This window comes from Danio aesculapii, chromosome 2 (genome assembly GCF_903798145.1).
Source record: "Danio aesculapii chromosome 2, fDanAes4.1, whole genome shotgun sequence".
In the NCBI taxonomy this organism is placed as follows: domain Eukaryota; kingdom Metazoa; phylum Chordata; class Actinopteri; order Cypriniformes; family Danionidae; genus Danio; species Danio aesculapii.
The window spans coordinates 50,408,017-50,435,512 of record NC_079436.1 but is presented as its reverse complement, the minus strand read 5'-3'; the positions used below and the strand labels follow the sequence as shown (position 1 = coordinate 50,435,512).

Genomic DNA, 27,496 nt, shown 5'->3' with positions numbered 1-27,496 from the left:
AGTTACTGGATATTTACCTAAAAAAGCGCTGTTCACACAGGCAAGGACATTCTAGAATTTTTCCAGAAAAGACCATTCACACATCCATAGAAATGTTATCTGACTAACATCTAGCAGCTAAATGTGTCAGGAAAATATTTAAAGGGATAAATATCGTAGATGTGAATGCGTCTGAATGTTCTGATTGGCTGGAGTAGACGTCTCACGTCAGCGTGTTCAAAGCGTGAACGCACTCTTTCCGGCAATTTTCCTTCTCGTTCACAAAGAGCAGCACTCTGGAAAATAACCGGTAATGTTACAACTTCTCTTTCCGGAAAATTGCCGGAATTAATTTACCGGTATTTTCAAAAAGAACCTGTTCACACATACAGACCTTTCCGGAAAGTAGTCTGTAATTTTCCAGAAAGGTCTGTACAGGTATGTGTGAAAGGGGCTTATGTATTTATTTGTGTAAATATGTGTAAATTTATATTTATTCAGTTTTTAAATTTATTTCACTAATATTATTGTGATATAATAATAGTACTATTCAAATGTTGATATGATTTATTTACAATACAGTTTGTAAAGTGATATCTTCGTCTTTTAGTAGATATATGGGAGACTTGCTTTGTTTACAAATAAGTGGATCTAATTGGCTTTGCATTGTAAACATTAAATTAAAGTTAAAAATGTATAATTTTTTATTCCATATATTAAGTGTTTAGTTATGATACTCCTAAAAATCATTCAGCATAAGTGTTTTTAGTTCATTGTAGCTTAGTAAATAAGTTAATCATGTTCTAACTTAATTGTATAAGTTACCAAGCTGTTTTAAGTCAGTTTAACATAATATAAGTTCAATGAACTCGTAAGGTTAATTTGATTCAGCTTAAAAATGTAATCACCTGTTTCCACTGAGTAGTATGGTACGGTTCAGTTCGGTACGCTTTTATGGCCATTTTCACTGTTAAAAGGTACATAAAAGCGAACTGTACCATACCACTTTTTGAGCCCCATTTGCAAAGGGTACCTAAGCATGACAAAAGGGTACCAAAAGGCGGAGCTATACGCGCAGCTGAAAGCTATTGATTTACAGAGAAGCGTCACTCGTGCATACACAAGCAGAAGAGTGCAAACAAAGAAACCTCCATTTTTAAAAACACAGCCGAGACATTGCATCGTAATACTATATACATATAATAACAAGCCATGGTTGACCCAAGCTCAGACAAACCTTGTCGTTGTCTTGATGTACAGCCACAAAGCCAAGAAGAACAAAATCTCTCATGTTCTGTTTTTGTTTACGAGATCATCTAAAAGTGCGAGCGGTTTCACTTTCTCCAGAGCATTTGCCGCGCGTCTATATTTGAAATAACAAACTTCTTGAGCTGATGATAATAGCGTGCACGTGATTATTGAAGTGCTTCTGACATCCGATTCTTTCATCAACAGACAAATGCAAAAAAACAAAGGAGAAGCCCTGAAATAACAAAGGAGCAAATGATTCTTTCAGCAACCTAAAACATGAACAAACAGCCATGTTTAATTATTAACATCACCTTTTGGACTATTATGAACTCAGAATGACGGAATAACTGAGATCACATGTGCTAGTGAAGATTAAAGATACAGATGAGAGGTTTGCTCTGACTGGGCTATATATTGCATGTTGTTTTTGAACCCAAATAAGGACTAAATGTCTGCTGTGTGGAGTTTTTCTGTAATTGGTAACATATCAGAGACTGTAAGGGGCTCTATGTGTTCATATTTGTTGCATTTATTTATTTATTTTATATAATTGCAGATATTACAGTAGCCTATTTCGCACAGATCATTGATCTGCAGTTATAATCAAATCATGTTCAAAGAAAGGTTAGTAATGAACATTTATACACAAGTATTTACGTGTATAAAGCATCTGTTTTGTGAGAAGTGCTTCTCTTACATGTGAATGACCCGTACAGCTTTACTTTGATATTTCCTCGAGCGAGAATGACGTCGACTGAAACTTTCTGTCGTACACCACGCCCACTAAAAGGGTACTCTTGGTACCCTTTAGGCAGTGGAAGCGCATGCCTGATAAAGGTGACCCGTACCGACCTGTACCATACCGTACTGTACCAGTCAGTGGAAATGGGCAATTGGGCAAACAGGATTTTTTTATAGTGTGGAAACATTTAAGTTGAATTGTCATTTAAACAATGACAGAAATATGAATCTACTGATACATTTTAAAATAATGAACAAATATGTCTGAAATGTGGAACATAAGTATCTACATAATGACTGAAACTGAATTTGAGAGGAAAATGTGCATAATAATTTTATTTTTAAACATAAATTTTTTATGCATATTTCACATAAGATATCATGCAGATTTGTGATGACTTACAGTATAGCATCGCACAATTCTGCATTGCAATTAAAACCTGTCTTTTTTCCCCCCTGATATACTTTATTTTTATTCTGACTCTATGAAACATTTATGAAACAGCCTCTGTAAAACAGACAGAGATGAATCTCCCCTGATCGGGCTCTCCTATTGGCTGCTGCGGCACCTCTAGATCAGTACCGCTGTGTTTTGTGATGCAAATAGGGAAGCGCATTTATATTCGGGCACCTGCCATCTTGATTTGTCAAAGCGTGTGCCGCCCCCTGTCATCTCACCCCTCCCCCACCCAGCAGGCACCTCCCTTTGTCCACTGCCGATGGACACGAGTGAACAAAAGCCTCCGCATGTTTCCAGGCATTGAGAGGAAAAAACACACACCCCTTAAGCACTTCACGCTCCCTATTCATAATAACACACCTCCAGGGTTCTGCTGAGGCTGGCGGTTATTTTGGTTTGCTGGTTGTACGTAAAAAAAGCAGGGCGTTTGGTCCAGGGTTGAACATAATGGCAGTTTTTAAGACAATAGAACGGTTTAAGACAGAAGAAACTCTGTAATGCATCAAGATGAAGCATAAAGATGATTCATTCATGGATTTTTGTTCATTCATTCATTCATTCATTTATTTATATATTATGAAATAATTTCTATGATACTTAGTGCCCCCAGTTGACAGAACTGCATTGTAAACTAAAGTTTAACTATGTATTTAATCAAATGTATGCATGTTTATACATTATGGTACTATTTTAGTACCTATATGGTGATTTAATTTTGATAAAATACTGTATTTTTGCTATACAGTAAAAATAAAGCAGGGCTTTTGGTCCAGGGTTGAACATAGCAGCAGTTTTTAAGACAATAGAAGGATTTAAGACCCTTATATTTGCAGATATAGTATAAAGGATAGATTAAATTAAATAATTGATTAAAATCAAGGAAGATTAATAAGAAATAATTTTCATGATACTTAGTACCCCAGTTGACAACATTCTATTGTAAACTATAGTAAAATATTTAATCAAATTATATATGTTATACGTGTTTATACATTATGGTATTATTTTTAGTACCTAAATGCCAATTTGATTTAGAAAATACTGTGTATTTTTTAGTACATACAGTAAAAAAAAGCAGGGCGTATGGCCCAGGGTTGAGCACAGTTATTAAGACACACTAGAAGGGTTTAAGACAGCAGAAACTCTGTATAGATGGATTGTTTTTGCAGATATAATGTAAATGTTAGAGTAAATTACATGAAAAAAATCATCAAAATCTAACTTACATAAAGATGATTCATTCATGGATTTTTATTTATTTATTCATTCATTCATTTGTATATTATGAAAAATGTTTCATGATACTTAAGTACCCCAGTTGACAGAACTGTATTGTGAATTATAATGTATTTGATCAAATTTATACATCTTTATACGTTATGGTACTGTTTTTAGTACCTATATGCCAATTTTATTATGACAAAATACTGTATTTTTTACTATATACAGAAAAAAATTGGCAGTTTTAAGACAATAGAAGCATTTAAGACAGAAGAAACATTGTGTAGAAAGATTGTGTTTTCAGATATAATGTAAATGATAGAGTAAATTAAATGAAATGATGCATCAAATCAAAATTACATAAAGATGATTCATTCATGGATTTCATTCATTCATTCATTCATTCATTCATTCATTCATTCATTCAATTATATTTTCTGAAAAAAATTTCATGATACTTAGTACCCCAGTTGACAGAATTGTGAATGTCCCACATAGAATAAAAGATTTGGCGACAAAATGTGCTTAATTGCCATAAAAATAAGGTCACCATTTAAAATAAACCAGTGATTTACTAATATTAAAAACTATTGCCGTTTTTATTGATAGCTGAAATTTATTCTTATTTTTAAAATTATTGTTTTTTGTTTTTATTAATTAAAAAAAAAATTAAATAACTATTTAACTTTTTATCATTTTTTATCTATGTTATTTTATAATATTAATTTATAATATATAATTTTATTTATTTCATTAAGTTTGTTTATTTCAAGTAGAAAAAAAAGTGGTTTTAGATTTACAGTTATTGATTTAGTTAGTTTAGATTATTTTAAAAATATTTTTCAAAGAAGTTAACATTTATTTTTTAAAGATTGTTTAGTTTTTTATCTATTTTTTATAATATTAATTCATCATATATTTATTTAATTCATTAAGTTTATTTCATTTTAATTAAATTTTATGGCTATTGATTTAGTAAAAAAAATTATTTTTTTTATAGATAATTTTTTAAAGATAATTTTTTAATAGATAATTTTTTAAAGAATTTTTTTAATAGATTTTTTAAAGATAATTTTTTAAAGATAATTTTTTAAAGATAATTTTTATAGATAATTTTTTAAAGATAATTTTTTTGTTTTTGTCTACAATATTTTATAGTATTAATTCATAATATTTTAGTTTATTTAATTCATTAAGTTTGTTTTATTTCAAGTAACAAAAGTGGTTTTATTTTTATGGTTATTGATTTAGTAAAATATAATTTTTTTAAGATTATTTTTTTATTATTTTTTGTTTTTTATCTATATTTTTATCATATTAATTAATCATATTTGTATTTATTTATTTAATTAATTACGTTTATTTTATTTCAAGTAACAAAAGTGCTCTTACTTTTAGGGTCATGATTTGGTCAACCTTAATGACTCTTAAATAGGGTTAATTTTCTTTATTCAAAATATAATTTGTTTCTTTTTTTGTTTTGGGGGGAGAGATGTGACCTGGGCGTCTCTTATTGTGATTTAGCCCATTATGCCTCTAGATATAAAGCCTTCATTCACTCTCCTGTTTGATTATCACCCACAGTCCCCAACATGCTCTATGAATCTGAATCACAGTTTCACACAAAGCCTTCCAGCAGGCTCTCCTCCCTTATCCATGCCTTGAGAGCTCGTGTTTTCAATCAAATCCCAATTTATGAACGATCCCCCTTGAACAGATGCGGTTTGGAGAGCAAGAGGAGGCAAACAAAGGCCATTTGTGATGACCTGTCAACTCATTAATTCAAGATGCGCTTGTTGATTGTGGCTTCATAATTGACATCTTACACCACGAATGTAATTAAACGGGTTGACTTAGAGCAGATGCCGGCTCACATGAACAGAATTCAGCCATGAGTGACAGATTTTGTACTATATTAATCCTCATTTTATGGAGTTTCACAAAAGTTTTGCACTTTGCTGAGGAAAAATCCTGTCCTCGATCAGTGTCTTTGTCTCGTATTACAGCAGCAAATCTAATTATGGCCATAAATTCTCTCTGAGCTTGCATTTTAAATCAAGCTGCTTTCCATTTATACATTGCATTCCATCCATTCATTCTATTCAATCCATCCATCATCATCTATCTCATTACTTCCATTCAATCGTCGATCCATACCTTTCTTCTGTTCTTCCCATTGCATCTGTTCATCTAATTTGATTCATCCCATCCTTTCCATTGATTCATTCCATTCCATTTATTTATATTATTCCATCGCTATCTTCATTCTTTACATTTATTTATCTATCCATTTCCCTCCTTTAATCCATCCATCCATTAGTTGTTCATCGATTTCTGTTCATCCATAAATCCTCCTACCATGACTTCATCCTTTCCACTCATTCCATCCATACAGACCTCCATTCTGATTATCCCATTCCCCTATTCATCTAATTCCATGCATCCATTCATCGCATCTTTTCCATTCATTTACTCCTTTCCTTCCATCCATCATTATGTACTTTCATCTCCATTTCTATCTGTACATTTAATTTTATCCATTTATGCCATTTCACCATTCATTGATTTTCATAATCCCATGACTTCCATCATCCATTCGAATCAACCTGAATCCATCTATGCCATTCCATACACTCGTCTGTCCATTCATCTGTCCATCCATTTGTTCCATTCCTTCCATTCATCTATCTGAATTCATCCATCTCACTCCATCCATTCAGTTTTATCCATCTGTCATCCCATGCATTCATCCATCCATACATCAATCCATGCATCCATCCCATCTTATTCTATACATTTATTCCATTCCATCCATTCATAGATTTTCATCTATCTAATGCATCTTTCCATGATTTCCATTCATCCACCAGAATACATCTTAAACCATTTGAATCCATTCATTCCATTCCATTCATCCACTCATCCATCCATCTGATTCCATCCATTCCATCTGCCCATTCCATCCATTCTGTTCTATTTCATTCCATCCGTTCCATTCTATCCATCCATACCATTCCATCCACTCCATTCCATCCATTCATCCATCCATCCATCCATCCATCCCATTCCATCCATTCTATTCCATTTCATCCATCCATCCCATTCCATCCATTCTATTCCATTCCATCCATTCTATTCCATTCTAGTCATCCATTCTATTTCATCCATCCATACCATTTCATCCATTCTATTCCATTCCATTCCATTCCATTCCATTCCATTCCATCCATTCCATTCCATCCATTCTACTCCATTCCATTCTATTCCATTGCATCCATCCCGTTTCATCCATTATGTTCTATTCCATCCATCCATTCTGTTTCATTCATTCTGTTCTATTTCATTCCATCCATCCTGTTTCATCCATTCTGTCCTATTCTATTCCATTCATCCCATCCCATTCCATTGATTTCATCCACCCGGATCCATCTAAACTCTAAATCCATGCATCCATCCATCCATCCATCCATCTTTCTATTTCATTTCATTCCATTCAATTCCATCCTTCCATCTGAAACCATCCATCCCATTCCATCCATTCTATTTTATTCTATCCATTCCATTGTCCATCCATACATCTATCAATCCATCTGTCCATCCATACATCAGTCATATCTTATTTGATATATTTATGCCATTCCATTCATTCATTCCATCAGTTTTAGCTGAATCCATTCCCTTTCATTCCAGTCCATCCATCCATCCATCCATCCATCCATCCATTCATTCATACATCCAATCCTGCCAGGTCCTCTCTACATGATTAGTTTTTAATCATAATATTAGTCTTGTTTTCTGTAAAAATATCTAATTATGATAATAAATTCCATGCTAATTTCCTTACTGCAGGTTTTTTTATGCAATCTTTGCATTTTAAATGCATAGAATATAATTTTAAATGCAGAACTTCAGTCAACTTTGTTTCAACCTCATTCATAAAATACCGCAGTATTCCAGCACAGCCACAGATTGCCTGCAGTCTGTCTGATTCACACTGCACACCAAAATGTAAGGGCTTTACAAACTCACAAGCCTTTTTTATCTGTCCTCCGAGATGGCAACTTGAGTTTGCAAGGTAACAGACTGCAACATAGTGATTCTGAGGAGCAGCCAGTTTGGCAAAGTTTGCAAAAGTCTCAGCAAGTCTATAGAAGAGTCATCTAATAAATAATAAACAGTTTTTTCTCAAAGGGTGTCATTGATTTTATATTCTGCCAAGGGTTTGGTTCAAGTCCCATAGATAAAATTGTGTCATAAACAAAGAAAATTTAAAAGCAGGCTAATAATCTGTAAACTCTCTGTTCTCAAAACACAACTTTTCAAATTCAAATTTTATTTGTCCCATACACAGTACAACATGCAGTCAAATGCTTATACAATCTCATACGACCTTAAAAAATATGATATAATATCAATAAGAATTAGGGTTGGGTCGACAGATAATGGCAATAGACATCATGATGCTGAGCCGGCATCGAGATCCTCCGCCCCGCCCCCGTCGCAGCAGCAACCCACTCGCAAAAAATACACACTTAGGCCCTGTTTACACTAATACGTCTTAGTTTTAAAATGGCATTTTAGAACGAATACGATCCACATACACACTGGCATTTCATCTAGCATTGCTGAAAACCTCAGATACTGTTGGTTGGTTCCTGTTGGTCAGTTTGTTGACGCCATTATAATGACACAGATCACTCTGCCTATTCATGCCAGAGAAAAATAGTGATTGACAGGTGGTAATTTGTGTGCAACTTATCTTTATTTATTTATGATTTAGCTCAGGGTAAAACAGAGACTACGTTCACACTGCAGGCAAATGTGGCCCGAATTAGATTTTTTTGCCCACATGTGACTCTGGTGATGACAGTGTGAACAGCCCAAACCGCATGAAATCTGATCTTTTCAGGTCAGATCTGTGCCACTTTCATATGTAGTCTTAAATCAGACACCGATCTGATGTTTTGCAATGCGACTGCAGTGTGAACGTTATGTCGTATTTCATGTGACTTTTGCATAATCTTTGAGCGTGGTCAAACAAACGCGCACCGCGGTTGTCATAAATCCCAAGTGATCAGTGTTTTCAGTCACAAGTGACTTATTTTAAATTTCAAATGCCGAAATACACATTAGTAGGCCAGTAGCAGAACAATCATTTACAGTTCTTAGAATACACCACGGTTGTCTGTGAAAAGGGCAATAAACATACAGTATAAGCATGATCTGACAATGTGCTAGCTTCATACAGTATCACGTGTGCATAATTAGACATTTTGTGCTGTCCTTATCTATACCTTTGCACACGCGGGTCAGTCTAGGACCATGATCTGTTCACACTGCAAATCTGATATTGGCCACATTAAAAAAGGGCAGTGTGAACAGCCATGCAAAAAAAATCAGATCTGAGAAAAAATCAGATTTGAGCACTAAGCCTGGTAGTGTGAACGTAGCCAAAGACCATGCAGGTCAGACAGTTGAAACGGTAGGCTACAAATAATTAATTTGTTAGGAATTAATTAATAATTCTAAATAATCAATTCACCACCGCCTACAACGCCGATGCCATCGTCCATCGAGATGTTTCACATTAGACATCATACGATGCCAAATTGGTCAACATCGCCCAACCCTAATAAGAATCTAAATTACAGAATATGATAAGAAGTAAACAAACAGATTTGTTTAGAAATAGTAGAAAATAAGAACAAATATGAATATATTTTAAAATATAGCTGCAAGCAGCAATTATCGAGGCCAAGCAGCCCAGTGGCCACATCATAAACAAGCATGGCAACAAGCAACAGAGCAACTGAAAAATTCTAGAACTTTTTGGCAGCATGTTCTGAACCAAATTCAGCAGAAACTGGGCTAACGAACTATAAAGAGTTCAAAATAACAGATTTTTAAGCTAATTCAAGATAGTGGACAGGAAGTCGTGTCAATTAGGCAATAAATTATATCAAATGTTCTCTGTATGATCCAAGGAATCTGCAAGACCAGTCTCATGACAATAGACAAAACTATTCAAAAGTCATTTGATAAAATGTGTATGATATCTATTGATAGAATTTATTGTTTGTCAATTTTACCCAGAAGGTGATGCAAACTGATGTAGTTTGGTCAATGTCAGATCTAGAACACACACATTAAGTTTGGCTTCAATACTTCAAACCATTGCAGTGATTCAGTCTGTAATGTCATCTGGCAGCATTACATCAAGTTTGTGCATATGCTAAATGACAAGTTTTATCTATTAATATGATTTCCATAACTTTTGGTCTACATGGTCTGAAGATGATCCAAGTCGAATTTGGTGAAGATTGGACCAACGGTCTAGGAGGAGTTAAAAAAAGAATGGTTTGAACAAAATCAAAATGGTAGAAGGTTTGGCTGATTTTGGCATTATTGGTATCTGTGTTGTCTGCATGACCCAAGGGATATTTTGAGACAGAAATAAATCAAAATATAACATATATAAACTTAGCTATACACACAACATAGAAAGCATATGTGTTTCTAGCAAAGTGCCTGATGCACAAAGAAAGAAAAGAGTGTATCTTACGGGTGGTTTATCAACCCCACTCACCTGCACGGACACTGAGAACTACAGGATATATGACCAGAGTGTGTGCAAATGTGCATGAATGTGCTCAAGTTTAGAAGGAATATTAAACAGTGATGATGAAGAGTGTGTTGAAATATAAATTTATGTAATCTAGTTTCAAATTAACTAAATTCTTAGTTAATTCTTGCTAAAATTCTTACTGTAGTATCTCTCACAAACATTATGTGAGATCTGCTTCCTTCATCATGTGTGTTACTGCACTGTAAACCCTAATAAGTTGAGACTACTTAAATGATTTGAGAAGAGTAATTCCCTCAGTTCGATTGAGTAAGCGGAAATCAACAACTCAATTAAATGAGTATCTTTATTGAATTAACTTAAAAGTTTAATTACAGATAACTTAAAATGGCTAATGGATTAAACTGTAAAATTTTTCAGCTTTCATATTTTTTACTTACTTCCAGTGCCATTTATAGCGACATTGATACTTAGCCGCACCATGTTGGTGTTAGCTCAATGCTCGACCCCCAATCTGGAGAACCAGGAATACACACATACACTACGGACAATTTAGCTTACCCAATTCACCTATAGCATGTGTCACCTATATGTCTTTGGACTTATGGGAGAAACCGGAGCACCCGGAGGAAACCTGCGCCAACACGGGGAGAACATGCAAACTCCACACGGAAATGCCAACTGACCCAGCCGGGACTCGACCTTCTTGCTGTGAGGTGGCAGAGCTATCCACTGCGCCACCATGTGGCCCCTGCGTGTATATCAATTGAGAAAAATGGATACAAAATATATCAACCAATCAGCGTGGTTGTCAAGGCAGAATTTGAAGCGCAACCAATCATTTTAAACAGACATTGTGAATCGTTTTAAGAAATTAAAATAATAAATCCATTAAATTATATGACATATGTACATCATATTTTCTTAAAATATTAATTAAATGTTTTTTGCAGACTAATGAGTAAGTTAAACACACCTGTTTAAGTTTTGATGCCAAAACTTGGTGTTTTAAGTAATGTCAAGTTACAATATCTTTAGTATTGGGAACAGCGGGGTTTACAGTGTGTGCTGTTTATCTGATGCAGCAGGAGATGAGGACAATCTGATAGACACATGGGAATGGGGAGGCGGGGAGAACTACTGTAGCTCATTTGCATTAAAGGCACAGGAAACAAAAACTGAAAATTTCAATAATCTGAAAGGTAAAATAAAAAATCTGATGGGTGTTTTGAGCTGAAACTTTCTGAAACATTCTGGAAACATAAAAGACTTATCTTAAATCTTGAAAAAGAGGTAAAATAGGTGCCCTTTAAATTCATCCCATGTATATTGTTGCAAACTACTTACCTCTGAATACCTACTGAATCAGTTTTGTTCAGTATACTGTGCCATGTTGCAGTCTGCCGTATTATTGTGCCATCATTGATTTCCGATTCACCCGCCTATAAAGCATGTCATTCAGACGGCCTCTTCCAGTCTAAGTGGGTGGTTCTTGGCCAGATTTATGCCGATAATCAGAAGTCTGGCATTGCGAGTCCTGTTTTTTGCCCACTGACTCTACTTTCCTGGCTTCAGCGAGAGAGAGATGTTTGTCTGGCAGAGTAATGTACTGTTCATTCACTACACGCTGTTTGGGATCCATACAAATGCTGGTGGTGAAGAACCAAAATATTTGACAACTTGAGTTATCTGTACTAGTGCAACCTAAAAATGTCAATTATTAGACCAATGCATCATTTTCATTTTCTCATTTGCTCCCTTTATCTTCAATATTAAGACTGCTGCATAAGTAATGGAGGACTGGCGTTAGTTTTGCTGTATAACCTACTGTAGTGATCTGCCTTGTTCTGTGTGTATTGGAGTCTCTGCCAAACTGTAAGGGGAAAGTCAATCTGTGGTATCGGTTTCAAAGTCTCATGTGGTTTGCTTCACTTTTTCCGAGTACTTTGACTCTGACCGCAGATCTCCGATTGTATGCTGTGGAATGCAACTTTATACTTATGTTAATGTTTTAGAAAGTCTTTTATGCAGACAGAGGCTGCGTTTATTTACAGTTAAACAAAAGGTAAAGGTCCCATTCATTCATTTTCTTTTTGGCTTAGTCCCTTTATTAATCAGGGGTCGCCACAGCGGAATGAACCGCCAACTTATCCAGCATATGTTTTACGCAGCGGATGCCCTTCCAGCTGCAACCCAGCACTAGGAAACACCCATACACACTCATTCACAAATATACAGTACGGACAATTTAGCTTACCCAATTCACCTACTCTATAGCGCATGTGTTTGGACTGTGGGGGAAACCTTATCACCCGGAGGAAACCCACGCCAACACGGGGAGAACATGCAAACTCCACAGAGAAATGCCTACTGACCCAGCCGGGACTCGAAACAGCGAGCTTCTTGCTGTGAGGCGAAATTGCTAACCACTGAGCCACCATGTCCCCCCAATTTGCTTGATTATACACAAAAAATTCTGGGTTGTTGTAACCCAAATTCGGGTCAAATATGGACAGACTAGTTGGGTTCAAAAGTGCATTGATTTAATTGACAACATTGGGTTTGTCTTTATTTGATCCAACGTTTGGGTCACGACAACCCAGTATTTTTAAAGTCGTTTACGCGCACAGAGGCTTCGTTTACTTACGGTTAAACAAAATGTCAAACAAATTTTTTTTTTAAATTCAAATATTATTGAGATATAATCTTTAAGATGCAGGTTTCTGGGTTTGTTTTGAATAAAATGTAGGTCAAATATATAAACAACCTTTAATTCAGAGCAGGTTATCTTCAAAGAGTAAGTTGCTATGGCTATTTAACATACCCCAAAAGTTACCACCGTTTGTGGAACCAAAGCTAAGGTTATCCGCCTACTTAAACTTACCCAGGTATGTCACATAACCTGGTTTCAGGAATACCCCCCCTGGTGTCTTCATTGTGTTATGGGCCATGTGTTTGTTACGTCATGTGTTTGTTCCATGTGCTTGCTGTTAGTGTCATGTGATTCCTTTGTTCAGTTTTCCCACCATTCATTAGTTTCATTAGTTTCACCTGTGTCTCTCCCCAGTTTGTATTCAGTTCAATCATGTCCTGTGTATTTATATCCTTCAGTGTGTTTAGTTTGTTGTCCGGTATTGTGATGTCATGGTTCCATGCCTGAGCTGTGTTTGATGGTGCCGTTGTAAGTGCTTTTTGTAAGTGAATGTAATGAGCCAATCTGTGACAATATTATATATATATTTAAGATTTTTTAGGGCTGTTTTTTTTTTTTCAAGATGCCATAACTCTTTACTTCATCAGCATTTACAGAGTGACAATCTCATACATAATTTGCTTGATTATACAGTAAAAAATGCTGGGTTGTTGTAATCCAGCTTTGGGTCAAATATGGACAAGCTAATTGGGTTTAAAATTGTGGTTAATTTAATTGACGTTGTTTGTTTAATTGACAACATTGGGTTTGTCTTTATTTGATCCAATGTTGGGTTACAACAACACAGCATTTTTTTAGAGTGCGTACAACGTTTTATTCTCCAAAAAAGTGAACATTTATTTTGATTAAAGTTAAAAGATGTATCCAAAATCTTCTCTGTACTTTTTTTTTTTTTTTTTTTTTTTTTTTTTACTCAAATGTCACAAAAAAGGGTGGCACAGTGACTCAGTGGTTGGCACAGTTGCCTCACAGCAAGAATGGTGCTGATTCGAGTCCCGGCTGGGTCAGTTGCCATTTCTATGTGGAGTTTCCATGTTCTCCCTGTGTTGGCATAGGTTTCCTCCGGGTGCTCCGGTTTCGCCCACAGTCCAAACACATGCGCTATAGGTGAATTGGGTGAACTAAATTGTCTGAAGTGTATAAATGTGTATGGGTGTTTCCCAGTACTGGGTTGCAGCTGGAAGGACGTCCACTGTGTAAAAAAAAAATAGAACAGTTGGCAGGAATAGGTGGTGGTTCATTCTGCAGTGGCAATCCCTGCTGAATAAAGGAACTAAGCGGAAGGAAAATGAATGAATAAAGAATGCTGGGTTGTTGTAATCCATCTCTGGATCAATTATGGACAAACTAATTGGGTTAAAAAGTGCAATTAAAATTTAATTGACATTAGCACTGATTTAATTGACAACATTGGGTTTGTTTTCATTTGGTCCAACTTTGGGTTACAACAACCCAGCACTTTTTAATGCATAGACAATGCAAAAACAAAGATTTATTTTGATAAGATAAAAGATGTACTCAAAATCCTCTCTGTACATTTGTTTACTCTTATAGGTCAAAAAAATTTAAATAAATGAAACCCGACTTCGAAAATAAAAGATTCAGTTTTTATAGGATTGAACTTTTATCAATACATTTGGTACTGAGTTCAATATTAAAGCTCAGTATGAGTCAAGCTTAACATTTTTTTGTGGCCTAATATTATTATCCCATAAAAAACAATTCTGTGCTAACCATCAATACTCTAAAGCTATAAAGTGCTGTCTTATTTTTGGAATAGGGGTCATCAACCCTAGAAAAAGTCAATTTCATGACTGTGAAAATAGTGTGGGCTGATTTTATTACCCAGCATTTTTATCTTCATCACGTCTTTCCCAAAACTCACAAAAAAAAAATCTGCAGGAGTTTCTACACAGCGCTCACACACTCATTCTCAGTCTATCGCAGCTTGAGAATATCATCATCTTTTTTTTTTTTTTTTTTACAGGACACAGGGGTTATTTTTGACACAAGCTCGACTCAGCAGAGTCTCATTCAATTTAAAGCTGCACTTTTAGAGCTTCGTGTAATGAGGTGAGAGGCAGAATAAGGACAGATGTGAACAGTGTGCGAGGGAATGATGACTGATGTTTTAGATCATGAATTGCTGCTTTTAGGTGGCATGGTGTCATGTCACAGCAAGAAGGTCGCTGGTTTGAGCCCCAGCTGGGTCAGTTGGCATTTCTGTGTGGAGTTTGCATGTTCTCCCCGTGTTGGCGTGGGTTTGCTCCAATTTCCCCCAAAGTTCAAAGACGTGCGCTATAGGTGTGCATGTGCGTGCTATTAGTGTGTATGGGTATTTCCCAGTACTGGGTTGCAGCTAGAAGGGTATCCGCTGTGTAAAACATATGCTTGATAAGTTGGAGAAAACACTTGAGAAAAGCAGGACTTATTCAAAAGTCAACCCAGGCTCATTCTGATTATGTACCCCTATACATTTCTGGAGAGCACAAAATACGTCCCAGGATCTACCTTTTTTTTTTTTTTTTTTTTGCACTTTTTTTTTTTTCCAAATGCATCAGAGGTCGCTGTGTATGCTTTTTTAAATATCAAATTTCTCTCGCGAGTGCCATTTGCACCTGCTGTTCTCATAAAATGCACTAGAGGCCGCTGTCGACTGACTGACTGACTGACTGACTGACCGACCGACCAACCCACCCTCTTTCCTAAACCCAACTGATAGTGTTTTCAAAAGCACCAATTGACCAGCTCCCATCCACTTCCCTAAACCCAACCACAGTGTTTTCAAAAGCAATCCAGAAAAAGAAAAGCCCTCGCCTGATTTTTATCATGTTTTCAAATTTTATCACATTCTCGCCCTGTTATTTACTTGTTTATTTTATTTTTTGGCTTTTGTTCTGGTCTTACCCACTTTTTGGAACCATTCTTCACCAAACTCAAACCCCTTCATCGCGGTCAATTCCACTCTTCATCTCAAATCCTCCAACATACGTGGCAAGCCACAGGACAAACTGGTAACAGCGGGAAAGCCGTCCACATGGAGGCAAGCGGTCAACTGGTGAAAAGCGTGAAAAGGAACGGCGTCATGCCACCCCATGGGTTCGTTTTAAGGACGAAATGCAGCCATTCGTTCCTCTGGGTACGTAATTTGCGATCTCCAGTAAAGTATAAAGGGCTACGTTTTTAGAATGAGCCTATGATGTTTATTTCTCAGACATCACCTCTTTTGACCATATTAATATTCTCTTTAGTCGATTCTTTCACACTTAATGAGAGATGAGGACCTGAAAGTGTTTCTCCGTGACTGGCTGCCATCAGTATTGACTGGTTCATGTGTAAAGCTGTTTTGTCTGAAGAATCTTTTTGCACATTATACAGTTGTATTGAAAGCATTCAGTCAGTTTTCTGAACAGATAACCCTAGGCAAATAAATCAGACATATGTGAGATGGATGGTGATGCTGTTTTTCTTTATAAATAAATAAAATTAACTCTGCTGAATCATGAATGCTCTTCAAAATTAATGTCAAATTAATTATTAAATGACGGTGAAAAGGGAAAATAAATGAATGATTGTCTACTTAATGACATAGATCAAATGACGATCACATTTTTATCCAGTTGATCTTATAAAGTGTATCTCAACACCTGCCAGGAGTGGTTAGGATGGGAGAAATACTGCAGCCATAAATTTCTAATGAAGCTTGAAACTCTGGTCAGACAAAAAATAAATAAAAAATAGCAACCCATATCAAATAACTGTCAAGATTTGTTTTTTTTTTTGTTTTTTTGTATGGAACATTTTGTTGAAACCTCACCGAAAATATATATGTGGTGACCCCAGATTAATAAAGGGCCTAAGCCGAAAAGAAAATGAATGAATGAATGAACTATATTTGATATTTTAGTCTTGTCATTACATTTATTCAGGGACACAACCTGAACATTAATTTTTCTTCGGCTTAGTCCTTTATTTATTAGGGGTCACCACAGCGGAATGAACCGCCAATATGCAATATACAATATGCAGTGGCCTTCTTTAAAAATAGTTGTAATTAATATACTTTAGTATGGTTCAAAAGCTTTTTACTATAAATTACTAGTATTTTAATTGAATTACAGGTGTGTGGCACTGGTGCAGTGCTTTGAAACAGTGGAAATGTATCTAATCGACGCCTGATCTCTCACTTTACACTTTATTAACCCACGAGGGTGTTTTAACCTTTGAATCAAAATTCGAAGCAGTCACTTGGGTATAAGCTTCGGACGTCACTGATCACATGATTATGGCAAAACGAATCAAACTTTGGTACACTGCTTCACTGCGAGATGTATAATTTTTTTGATACATGCTTCAAAGCCTCAGTGTACAATGTCACATCACTAGTTCTAATGTTAGTTCTAATCTTTTATTTTAAACCGAAAACAAGACATTTGCTTGTTTTAAGGATGAACTCACTTAATTTTAATTTAGTATTTCTTAAAACAAAACAATATATACATTTTTATATGTATATTTTATATTTTTCTTTTTGATTTAAGATTTTTTTTAGAAATTTGGACTAGAAACAAGTTAAAAACTCTAAGCAAGCAATCCATTTTTAAAGCATAAGATGTATAAATGTTTAGTTTTACGATTAAACTCAGGACAACACATATAAAACATATAAACGTTGCTTCGCTCACTGTTAGAATCGTCCTAAACGAACCGAATGTCACATTTCCTCCATTTGTCATGTACCTGCTGATATTAAACAGCACTGAATAGAGCTGAATAGAGAGATTAGCATCGAGTCCATGCGATTCAGAGGCTCTCTGGGTAAATGAAAGCTCAATGCCAGGAGAAGATGATGATCAATATGAGCACTCTGGTGTTCGATCAGAGAATCTCCTGTGAACAATCGCCCTCTCTCTCTCATTATAGAGCTCAGAGGAACCTGGATCACTGATCTGAAGAGTTCAGGTATAGCCGATGATGGGCTTTCACTTTAATACGGACACTTTTTGTTTCTGGAGACTTTTAATTAAAGGAAGCATGTGTTTTAATGACCAGTGTTCAAACTATACCATGGCTTTTGAAGAAGCCTGCTTTTTTTAAGGGGGGGGGGGGGGGGTGTCACTTTGATCTTAAGAGTCCCTTATCACAATGATGTAGGCTATAAAACACACAGGATCACTCTGGTAAAACATAATCGCGAATTCAAAAATAAAAGAAACGCCATTGAAAGGGGTTCTGTTTTAAAGTGTTTACCCTCCTTTCAGCTTAATTGTCCAACATGTTTACAGCAATGTCACCATGTTTAAAACAAAAAGGACATCGTATTGGCCTACTGTCACATCATTTGTTTCAGAAAACGAATAAGCAGCATCTCAACGTCCATATGAAAGCATCAGGCTGTCAGTCTTTGACATGACTGGACTTTGCTCCTCAGCGCCCCCACACCTTGATGCTCATGACAATAATAGCATGTGTAGTTATCTTTATTTTTTGTGAGGTGTAAATCACCATCATGCATGAATGAACGATATTTTTGCACTTTTACACATAATAATCCATGATCACATTACACAGTATTGAAACCGAACGTCAAAATAACACATTGTGAATATTTTTTGAGACCCCCCAAAATTTCACAAATCATGTTTTCAAGGAAGCCCATGCCTTATTTAGCCCCTTATATAAGCCCATGCCTTCCATAGCTCCCCCATAGTTGCAGCTAGAAGGACATCCGCAGTGTAAAACATATACTGGAATAGGTGACGGTTCATTCCGCTGTGGCGACCCCTGATAAATAAGAGAATAAGCCAAAGGAAAATGAATGAACGAATGGCAGAGGAGTTGCTTTTTTTTTAAATTCCTGAGCATTGCATCTGTGTGAATGGCCCCTTGAAGTTTTTTGCAGCCAATCTTAAAGAAAACCACAGTCTACAGACTAGAGTGACAGCCTTACTAATTTCAATATAACACAATCCTCTGTAAAACCCAACGTAGTACAAAATTACTGACTAATTAATCTTGTGCATTAACACAAACAAAACTCCTAATTTCAATATGTACGTCACAAAATGTACAGTTTGACGAAGTTTAAGTCCACCTTTTTAATATAATTGGTGCAGTTAGTAAATACATTTGCGTCAGATGGGAAATAGCCGTCTTTGAGGACTCGACCTCATGACATCTGGTTGAAGGTCAACACTGCAGATGTGCTTGCTGACATTTCTGCGATCTCTGAAGGGTTCAGTTGATGCTGAATGTACATGTATGTGAGATGAACATAGGCATATCCAATCCCTGCAGGAACGAATTGCTTGTGTCTGTATGTGAAACCATCTGCCTCATGACTATATGCACATGCAAGTGTTTCATGGGTTTAAAGTCACTAATATTTGTATTTTTTATGTTATTTATAAGTTGCAGTGTCTCATGTTGTTCCAAATTTTGTCTTGTTTTTCGAATTTAGTTTTTTCCTTCTGTTGAACAAAAAAAGTTAAAAACATGAGGTGCATCTGGAAAGTATTCATAGCGCTTCACTTTTTCCACAATTTTTTATGTTACAGCCTTATTCCAAAATGGATTTAATTAATTTATTTCCTTAAAATTCTACACACAATACCCCATAATGACAATGTAAAAAAAGATTTTTGAAATTGTTGCAAATTTATTCAAAATAAAAAACCTGAAAAATCACATCAGGATTCACAGCCTTTGGCGTGAAGCTCTAAATTGAGCTCAAGTACATTCTGTTTCCACTGATCATTCTTGAGATGTTTAAACAGCATAATTAAAGTTCACCTGTGGTAAATTCAGTTGATTGGACATTATTTGAAAAGGCATACGCCTGTCTATTTAAAGTCCCAGGGTTGACAGTGCATGGCAAAGCACAAACAAAGCATGAAGACAAAGGAATTGTCTATAGACCTCTGAGACAGGATTGTCTCGAGGCACAAGGCTGGGGAATGTTACAGAAAAATTTTTGCTTCTCTGAAAGTTCCAATGAGCACAGTGGCCTCCATCATCCATAAGTGGAAGATGTTTGGAACCATCAGGACTCTTCTTAGAGTGGGCCGACCATCTAAGCTGAGTGATCGGGGTAGAAGGGCCTTAGTCAGGGAGGTGATCATAAACCCGATGGCCACTCTGTCTGAGCTCCAGCGTTCTTCTGTGGAGAGAGGAGAACCTTACAGAAGGACAACCTATTATCGACCTCAGACTAGGGCGATGGTTCATCTTCCAGCAGGACCATGACCCAAAGCACAGCGCCAAAATATCAATGGAGTGGCTTCACAACAACTCGGTGAATGTCCTTGGGTGGCCCAGCCAGAGCTCAGATCTAAATACCATTGAACATCTCTGGAGAGATCTGAAAATGGCTGTACACTGTCCCTTCCAATCCAACCTGATAGAGCTTGAGAGGTACTCTATTTTGACAAAAATGTCAGATAGAACCTTATAATTTTAAGATGACGATATGTTTGTTTGGTCTTTACAGAAAGTTAATATGTTTATGTAATAGGTGCATAATATCCTTGATAGTATTTTCGTATGTGTTCTAAAGAAGCCATGCTTGCCTTATTTTAGTATTATTTATGTAATATTACAGTATTTATTAATATTTGTTATGTTTTTCAATATATATGAAGAGTTCAGATGCAAAAACCTCTAAATGCCGTCTGAAATTTTCTCCTAAAATTATCAAGCCTAAACACAGGGATCTGAGAAAAATGCTAATTTAAGAAGAAAATCTCAAATGGAATTTAGATGTTTTTGCATTTAAACTCGTCATATTTTTTTATTCTGTTCTATTATGCATTTTTTCTTATGTTTTATATGATTATATATATATATATATATATATATATTTATATATATATATATATATATATATATATATATTTATATATATATTTATATATATATATATATATATATATATATATATATATATATATATATATTTATATATATATTTATATATATATTTATATATATATTTATATATATATATATATATATATATATATATATATATATATATATATATATATATATATATATTTATATATATATATATATTTATATATATATATATTTATATATATATATATATTTATATATATATATATTTATATATATTTATATATATATATATATATATATTTATATATATATATATATATATATATATATATATATATATATATATATATATATATTTATATATATATATATATTTATATATATATATATATATTTATATATATATATATATATTTATATATATATATATATATATTTTTATATATATATATATATATATATATATATATATATATATATATATATATATATATATATATATATATATATATACAAATGATCATTTTGTTTTAGTATTTTACTATTTTTATTTATTTTAACCTATTATACCAATGTAAATAAAACAAAAATAAAAATGAATAAAGCTCTAAAGACATACAAAAAATTGCAAAACAACAAAATGACTAAACTTCAAAAACAAAAATGAAAATATATCACAAAAATAAGCTAAACTGAAAGTAATAATGAAAACTCCAATCAAATTTTGATAAAATAACACAATGAGCTAAATGCATTTGATAACATTGTTTTTAAATGCTCTGTTTTGCTTAGAGTTGCTCAGACTGTGGCCTTGAATTTTGCCTCTGGCCTGATAAATTGGGTTACAAGGAGCCTATTTAAACCCTGCAGACTGACCGCACCCACAGCACTGAAACATCAAGGACCTCAGTGAGACATGCTCCACTTCTCAAGGCTCTCTAACAAAGCAGAGAGGTGTTACAGAGTTGCTGCTGTTTTCATGTTTAAAGATTAATCCTGACTCTTGTAAATCAGTAACGTACAGAAACGCCAGTGCACTTGTTACTGTAAGTCTGACATCGTGCGTCACAGTTTCTGGGTCCAAATCCTTTGTAAGATTCCAAAAGGGAATGACAAATTGTACTAATAATACACGCTCACAGTGAGATGTGATATTATTGAAAATCATAATTATAATGTTTATATCTATACATAATTAATCAGACAGTGATTCATCTCATTTTTATAAATCATTAAAGGGCACCGATGATGCAAAATCAACTTTTGGAAGCTGTTTGGACAGAAATGTGTGTAGATATAGTGTGTCTACAGTCATATTGGAGTGCTGTAAACTGTAAAAGATATGGACGTAGTATCCGTGACGTCACCCATAGGTTTCTGAAGAGCACAAATGAAGCTACAAGTAGGCGTGGCCAACCGTCACCACTTTGTTCTCACGTCATCGCACCAACCGGGGAATACCAAACAAGGGAAAAGAGGCGGAGTGTCAGTGGAGCTACAGATGCCTGCTAACATTTTGCTTAGACTGACTTTTCTTTGGAAGAAACACTTAATACTTCATTACCTGCGACTCGTTTGTGTTCTGACCACATGTACTTGGTTGTATACTATATCAATAAAGTGTTAAGTCTCATAAAAACACTGTTTTTCTACAGGAGGAATAAGCGAATTACTTCCAAATACTTCAAATATAGTCTGTGTTAGTAAATGCAAGACTGTTTATGAAATCCAGACATAAAACTGTATGACAACATTTCAGATGACTGTTCTAAAGCCTACAGCTAATCAATCTGTCAGATTCTGGAGTGCTTTCAAGTTATAAAGAAAATATAAATGACGAATGATCTTAAATAAAACAAATACATTTATAGAGATGGTATACAAGTATATAAGAATTTCACTCACCTGGGAAATGGAGGCCACTTGAAAAGATTGTGAGCACAATTAAGTGCACACAGCATGCCATATTACCTGATAATCGTAGGAAATAATTCCAAAAGGCAATTGACTGTGTAAAGCCACATAAAACAACACGAAAATATGATGTATATGCTGAGTTCAGCGGCTAATCAGCCGGAATCAGGTGAGGTGACGTGATGGCGACCAGCGAGACCTAGCTGTCACTCAAGTGGCCACGCCCTTAATTATGCAAACTTAATAAAGCTTAATATAAATGAAGCGTATGAGTTATAAAAAACTCATCTCCCTCACAGTTGTCATGAAGGGTAATATTAGCTATATGCACCAAAACCATCTTTCGGACCAGGCTATAAACGTGTTTTTATCAGCTGTAAAATTGGCCAATTCAACATTGCAGTCAGTGAACATCTGGAGTTCCTGGAGCCAGCTCCCAAAGGCGAGTCAATGAATTGCAGATTCAGTTACTTCCGAATTGGCTTCATGTAGGAGAGCGGGAGGCTGCCGCTTGTGTAAACACAGCAAATTTCCTGATGTTAAAGTAGGATCCAAATCCCAGTGATTTTGAAGTGCGCTGTGACATAGCAGTTCTCCCAGCATACCAACATAGATTGACAGGCGCGTATTAACAAGTTAGTCACTACCAGGAAACAAACTGATTGTTTAATTAACAAGGTCTCATTTACTTGATTGTCAGGATATTGTATTGCACGTAAAGGGTTATTTCAATAAGATTATTCTGTGTTATTAACGTATTGGTGTGCTTGTAAATGCTTTCAGTCTCACTAAAGAGTACAATGTTGGCATCTATGCATTGATTTCAAAAATATTATCTTCTGTTATAAGCATTTATGGCAAATGTATGAATGGCAGTCTCTGTTGTTTCTTCGGTGCACCGCGATGCAGATGCAGACAATTTGGTATCGGTTCAGTAATAATCATAACCGGTTATTATGTACTGACGTCATTTATCTCATATGCGCTATGTCGACGGAGCTTACTATAGCGAGGGAGGCAGAGATGTATAGTAACGAAGTAGAACTACTTTACTACTGTACTTAAGTACTAAAAGGCAGTATCTGTACTTTACTGGAGTATTGTTTTTTTCTCCTACTTCCACTTTTACTTAAGTACATATTTTCGAAGAGTTTAATACTTTTACTCCGATAGATTTTTTATGAGCTGCATCGTTACTCGTTACTAGAGGTGTCAAAATGGTCGATATCGGTTCAGTAATAGATCATAATGTGTTATTACGTCCTGAAGTCATTTATCTCCTATGTGCGGTGTCGCAATACTATGGCGAAGGACGGAGGCGCGAGGGCGAGTGAAGGAGGCACAGCACACGAGCCGCTATTTCACTACTACAGAGAAATGTTGTGAGACTCCATCTCTGCCTCATTCACTTTGGACATTTGACCCGCTGGCCTGTTTGTGAGGTAACTTTATAGATTACCTGTGATAACCGCGTATTATACATACATAGACTGTAACCGCGGCTGTTCTTCCCGCCATCAGTGAACAACGCTTTCATTTCTAAAGCCGAGAGCAGCCCTTTCTGTTGAGAAGGTGAAGATAATAACCAATCAAAGGGGTGTAAGACCTCGCCTGTCAGCGTTTAAAAAGCAGGCGGGAGAATATTTACATTAGTTTATTTGCTATAAATGCTCATGCTGTCTTCTGTGCTTGAGTTTTGTTTGATACATTCAGAAAGAGTGTTTTCTTTAAGCGGGTCAAATTAAGGGTACAGTTCATATATCTTACTGCTGTATTAAAGGACACAATTGTATTACAAGTAACCATTTAACTGTCACACCAAAAAAAAAAAAAACAATAGAATTTTTTTATTTATTGCATTTCTTAACTCCTAATGTCGCTAGTTAACACAATCAATACATTTTCCCCCAACACATCCCATAATTTCTAAAATATCAGCCTCTACCAAATGGTTGAGATGTTGGTTTATGGTAAAAGTACCAGAATGAATAAATATACTATAAAAATATGAAGTTTAAGACCAATTTAATTAAAACATAATCAAAATGAAACATTTTTGAATACTAAATCATAGCCATAAGCCATAAAATATTTCAGATTTTTATTTAACACAGTAATATACACGTTTTCTTTTTTTTTACAATAAAATCAAAATCAAGTGAATTAGAACGTTCGTTTACAGCGTTTACAACCAGTAATTTGTGCTCCGAAAATGGGTTTCAATAGCGTTTTGAGTGGATTATGGACTGTTTTTGTGACACACAACTTTGAAAGGTGTGTGTTAAAGCTGTTATAATCTGTCAGATCTGTGGTTCAAGCGTGAGAGAAAAACAGTATTGTAAGTCATGTTTCTTTTTGTTCTGCTTAATGACGTGCCCCCAAAAAAAGAGATTTAAAATAAACAAAACAATATGATGTCTTTTGACTGCATTCTTTAATAACTACATTACACAATACTTGTACTTTTACTTTCAGTACTTGAGTAGTAAATTTTGAAATAAACTACTTGCAATACTTAAGTACAAAAATGTTGAATACTTTAGTTCTTCCACTTAAGTATGGTGCTTAAAGAGCACTTTTACTTCTACTCAAGTCACTTTTAGATAGAGTACTTGTACTTTTACTTAAGTCTGGGTCTCTAGTACTTTATACATCTCTGGAGGGAGGCGAGCGTGAGTATTTACAACACTCCAACTACTTAAAAACACAGAAACTGTGCACAATTTCACTGCGTGTGTGTTTGCTGAACAGTCTTTCACTGACACTGAACAGCAGAAGCCCTTATTTCACTGTGATTGAGAGAATGAAAGTAAACTTTATTTCTCTCTTTTACTGTGGCCCATTTGACCTGCTGGCGTGACGTTTCCTCTCCTCTCGGCTGTAACAGCGATACAAGGTGTCTGCAGAGTTTTCTCCACCGCGTCTATCATGGATCAGCTGTGATTGCCACTGCCGTTTATCAGTGTTTATCATTGGTGAACAGCGCCAGAGCATTAGAGCCAATCGCAGCCCTTTCTGTTGAGCGTATGACCAATCATAGGGGTGTAATAAGGAACTCACTAGACAAAGCTCAGAAAGCGAGCGGGATTTTTATATTTGTTTATTTGCTATAAATGCTCATGTTGTTCTGTTCGTGTACTTGAGTTTTTAAAGGCACAGTTTATATATCTGACTGTATTAAAAGACAAAATTGTATTACAAATATTATATAATTCTAACTATATTTATACATTTCAATACAAGAATTGCTGTGATGTGAAGAAAATATAAAACTGTGTATGGAAAGCATCGTCAATGCACCGAGATATTGATTTAAACCAAATCGATGGCATGATAATCGTAACCAGATATATATCATGGTTTCCGCTACATTCAATCTTCCATGGCGGCCCGCCACGCCAAGATTCATACCACCATGGCTACATTACAGCTTCTCATTCAAAACATTCTATTTTTTTAATAGCGGGTGATAATCGCACCAAAATGTATTAAAAGTTAAGTGAATTATAACAGCGCGAACTTTTCTGTAACCGTAGTAGTGTTGTGCGTCATTTGTTTAACCCTTTAAGGTTACGTGCTGACTGGCTGACTGTGACAGGTGTGTGATGCGTGAGGCCAGCAAACACGACGTATAGCCATTTTACTTTATTTCAGGACGCATTAAAACCGGAGGCATTCATAAATATTCCTAGCAAATCTAATAAATGCTGGAGACATACTCGTTACATAGTAAACGCACTGAATCGCACCTCAGCAGCGTTTATTTGAGAGCACACAAGAAGATCTGCGCGCTCTTAAAGCGGCTTATATTTTGGGGGCGTGAAAGAAGTTTTATGCACGAGCAGAAAAACCGGCGCGCAAGCAAAGAGATCCACATGCTCGTAGGCTATAACATAAATGCGATCTCGACTTCTAATACTGCGCTCACAACATTTGTCATTGAAATAACGCCACAGGTAGTTAGTAGATCTGTGTAAAAAAGGCCTGCCGCCACAGCTGGAAAAAATCCTAGAGGAAACACTAAATATATATATATATATATATATATATATATATATATATATATATATATATATAAATATATACATATATATATATATACATACACACACAACAGTTCTGTCTGGTTCTTTAATCTGATTGGCTGATAGCCATGCAATATTCCCGTAAAAACAGCACTCGTACAGCCTCTTCACTCTTGTGTATTACTCCGCCTACATGGAGTGACAGCAGATGAATAAACTCACTACAGTTTGATAAATATTGATAAAATATGTTGGACAACATAATGTACTTTTGAGGCTTTTTCTGGCGAGAATGTACTTGTGCAGTTTATTTATAAGGATAGTGCCTATTTTAAATATTTATCATTTCTGAGATTCACTGCGTTCACAGCCGTCAGCCTGTCATACTGAGCAGAGCAAAGACAGTTGACGTTCTGCCACAAGATGGTTCCTCTTACAAAAGGGTTTTTGAGACTCTCTGTGTTTGATTTTCTGTTTTATATACACGATTATGCCATCGAACTGTTGTATAAATGCAATATCACACTCGTAGAAGTATGATATGGCTGACTATCATCACTGGTGGGGTGCATTAGGGCACTCGGCCTGTGACCTCAAGCCAATGCTTTCCTCCCACCAGTGCTGATGTACACCAATATTGCATTGCTACTCGTGTGAAATTGCTCATATACATACATTTTGTCACCAAACATCATTAGGGCTATTACAATAATACATTAAAATTCAAATAATGAAATGATTTTTGTTTCATT

General features: G+C 35.4%; 1 protein-coding gene across 1 annotated transcript in view; it reads left to right on the top strand.

Annotated features, from left to right (window-relative positions):
* Positions 1-27,496, top strand: part of cntnap2b (contactin associated protein 2b) — a 110,849-nt gene that overhangs the window by 7,754 nt on the left and 75,599 nt on the right. The gene's annotated exons all lie outside the window — the stretch shown is intronic.